This window comes from Salvelinus sp. IW2-2015, linkage group LG22, assembly GCF_002910315.2.
Source record: "Salvelinus sp. IW2-2015 linkage group LG22, ASM291031v2, whole genome shotgun sequence".
NCBI classification, from domain to species: Eukaryota; Metazoa; Chordata; class Actinopteri; order Salmoniformes; family Salmonidae; genus Salvelinus; species Salvelinus sp. IW2-2015.
The window spans coordinates 6,745,220-6,749,074 of record NC_036862.1 but is presented as its reverse complement, the minus strand read 5'-3'; the positions used below and the strand labels follow the sequence as shown (position 1 = coordinate 6,749,074).

The following is a 3,855-nucleotide window of genomic DNA, read 5'->3' as shown; positions in this document are numbered from 1 at the left end:
CCAAAAAAAATCGTCTCCAATACGGAAAACGTGCAGTCAAATAAATGTGATCCATGGCACGCACTGGCTAAAACGCAAAAACTTGTTTGACTGCCCACCCTGAGAACAATGCAGCAACCAACTCCTGCAATATCCGTAGTAACTTTCCACCTTACTTCTCTCTCCTCACTCTCTGCAGGTGTCACTCGATAGGCACTGACATCCTGATTTCTAATAGCAGGCAACATGTCAATATAAATGTACACAAAATGGTCAGCCTGGTTCAAAATAATTATGAATACTAACATGTTACATAAATTGTAAATATATGAAAATCAAAACCCAAAATGTACACCCCTTCTGTTAATATGTATTGGCAATACTTTCACTTAAGGTGAGGCATGGAAATAATAAACATGTATCTTTTGTCAGGCTGAATGTTTGAAGTATGAGGTGATTTGAGTCATGCTTCTTCAGTAGTGGAATAAAGACAATTAGCATTTGAATGTTGTACAAGAAATACTGGAGTGATGTCAGATTGTATATGATTAGTAACAATTTATTATACTGCTTTCATGTGTGTATATACACAAACATCTGCAACAATTATCATTACATGTATTTTTTAAACAAGCAGCTTTTTCAACTTGTATATTGTTCAATATTTTATCAGGTTGACTTGAAAGATTATACGCAACATTTTGCTGCGTGGCAATACTGTGTTTGGATTCTGAAGGGCATTTATACAAAAGAGGTAGTCTAGACACTGTATTAATACCATTATGCATTTGAATCCCATCTACAGCTACCATCTAAGATATTAATTTCCCTCCACAAGGGGGCGGACATGTAACGTTTCCAAAATGGGATAGTATTGTACATGTAACGTTTCCAAAATGGGATAGTATTGTACATGTAACGTTTCCAAAATGGGATACTATTGTCCATGTAACATTTCCAAAATGGGACAGTATTGTCCATGTAACGTTTCCAAAATGGGATAGTATTGTACATGTAACGTTATGCCCCCTTGTGAGTTAAACGATATACAATATATGGGAAAGAATATAGTTGAGGGAAATAATCCAAACCTAGTTGTGCCTAGTTAGGACATAACGTTATCTAGCTAGATAACGGTACTGTACTGTAGCTCATACAACGCCGACGGTCAAACCCGGCTTTCTAATATTTACGGTAATTAGCTATAGTAACGTTATGGAAGATATTCACAGAAAACCAGAATTGTCTTCGTTATTCATTATTATTATGTTATATTATTATATAAATTATTTCGAGACATATTCAGAGCCAAACATCAACCCAAMTTAACCTTTTTAACTGTTGTCGCATCCAAACTTGTCTCCATCGTTTTCAGTTGTAATTGCGAAGTTCCCGGAAGAAGTCCAGCAACAACGGAGGTTCCTCGATGAACCCACCTTCTAACAAGTTCTTTGAAGGACCTTTTGGGGCTGTTTTTCATTGACCAAGAACCCTACGGTTCTTAGGGGATCTGAGAACAACTCCAGTTGAACCCTTCATTTTTAGAGTTGTAGTCGGCTCTATTTACTCTCAGATTCAAAACATGCTGATTAGCATCAACGATCAAGTCAGCTGCTGCTGCTCCAATACAGTATGAGGTGAGACGGTGAACTGATGTTGAACAGGACAGTCAGCTGCTGCTGCTCCAATACAGTATGAGGTGAGACGGTGAACTGATGTTGAATCATAATAATTAAGTTAATTAAAATTAATTAGTGAAACTGTTAAAAAATAGTATATTGCATATTAAATATATCACGCTATTGTTATTATATAGAAACATCATGGAATATTGTACATCATATTAAATATATTACTCTACTGTTATCATATAGAAACATAATGGAATATTGTACATCATATTAAATATATTACTCTATTGTTATCATATAGAAACATCATGGAATATTGTAAATCATATTAGCATCAACATACATTATTGTTTCATTCAATTTCACATAATAAGGATATTTCATATTTTCAAGTTCAGAAGTCAGAACTCATCACCTGCTATGTAAAAGAGACAGAAGAATGCACAATGGTCAATGCTATCTGGAATCCTTGGGACATCCCTACCCTAAACCCTAACCTTAACCCAATGTAACAGTATAACTTTAGTCCATCCCCTCGCCCCGACCCGGGCGCGAACCAGGGCAGGGAACCTTGGCCATAAACACTCAACAACAGTCACCACGAAGCATCGTTCCACCATCGCTCCCACAAAAGCCGGCGCGCCTTTGCGGAGCTAAGGGGAACCTATTCAAGGTCTCGAAAGACGAGTGATGTAAACTTGCTTGAAACGCTATTCAGGCGTCACTCGCACTATGCTTAGCCATTATCACATCCGTTACACTCACACCCCATTTCGATCCGTCTCCTTTCTCCGCAGCAACAGTGATCCGGGTCAACAGCAATACACTCGTAACAGTTTAACTTTTATGGCGTCCCTTCGCCGACCGGGCGGAACGGCAGGGACCCTCTGCACAAGGGTGTTATCTCTAACCTGAAAAATACATGATCTTATATGTGATTGATAGTTTGGTCATTCAGTCAGTCATAAGCTGATTTACTTTCAATGAACTACTAATTAATGGGATTTAGTCAGACCGAAGCTCTCACAACTTTTATTGGACTGTACTGATCCATTCATCCTTCATCCCTCCTCAGCCTTCACTCTCATTGAAGAACCCAGTGAGGGTGGGAATCAGTAGAGAGTGTTGAGGGACTGGTTAGCGAGAACACTTCTACACGCCAGAGAAGGTGTTAGGTCACACATGGTTTAGATGGTAGAAATATTTAATGTCCCCTTAGGGTTTATGTCACGTCAGCTAAAGGGAATATAGTTCCATCATCTATGTTATGTTTACATTAGCTGCAAATTCCTCCACTGATATTGGTGTAATATTCTTCACTCCTCCTTTTTCTGAGTATGAAAGTTATTTCCCCTCAGGTAATACACAATTGTTCTTTGTTTATTACCACCGGGTCACTGACTAGTTCAGTCCGCTACTACATGCCAAGGCGAGGTCAGTACAGGTCATCAAGCTGGGCTGAGAGGAGACGAGCTGTTTTTTTCATCACTAACACAGAGAGCGCTGCTGTTCTACATACACAGTACTTGAAATCATTGGCCACTTTAGGAGGATGGAGACCCTAGGTCATGTTGATAATGTTTACATAATGTATCAGTATCTGGGCATTAACTCATCTCATATGTATATTTGAGTACTGTGATCATAGTCTCTATGTATTACACATACTCATATGTTATCATACTGTATTTTCCTATTCTACTGTATCTAGTCTATGTATTACTGCGATCTCATATGTTATAAACGTACTCGTATTCATTACTATTCTATTCTACTGTTTCTTAGTCTATGTATCTTCACTTCCTCCATATGTTATAATATTGTTATCTTTCTAAGATACTGTCTTAGTTTTACTCATCTTATGGTATAGTATCTATTCTAGTTCTACTGTATTTCTCTAATTCTTGCTCCCATATCTATATTACGTGTTTTGCTATCTCCTATTCTTCTCATTTCTACCTGTATCCTTAGTGCTCTTATTTGTATTACTCCAATCCTCTAGGGTATATTATCTCCTCTCCTTTATACAGAATAATCCAGCACGTGTTGCAAAACACTGATCCTATCCTCCTCGTTAAAGACCCAGCTCTCTTAGTCTAAGTTCTGATTCGAGGCTGATAGGCGGGTTTGAGGCATAGGCACTTCCCTCTTCCGCTCACTATGCCTCCTCCGCTTTGTCCTCTCTTTTATCTTTCTCATCTCCTCCACCCGCGTTCTTTCTCCGACCGCTCTTCCTCTTTGCCTC

At 38.5% G+C, this 3,855-nt stretch overlaps 1 long non-coding RNA gene across 1 annotated transcript in view; it reads right to left on the bottom strand.

The window, feature by feature from the left end:
- LOC139022787 (uncharacterized) overlaps positions 1-3,855 on the bottom strand; it is a 58,627-nt gene that overhangs the window by 53,054 nt on the left and 1,718 nt on the right. The window lies entirely within an intron of this gene.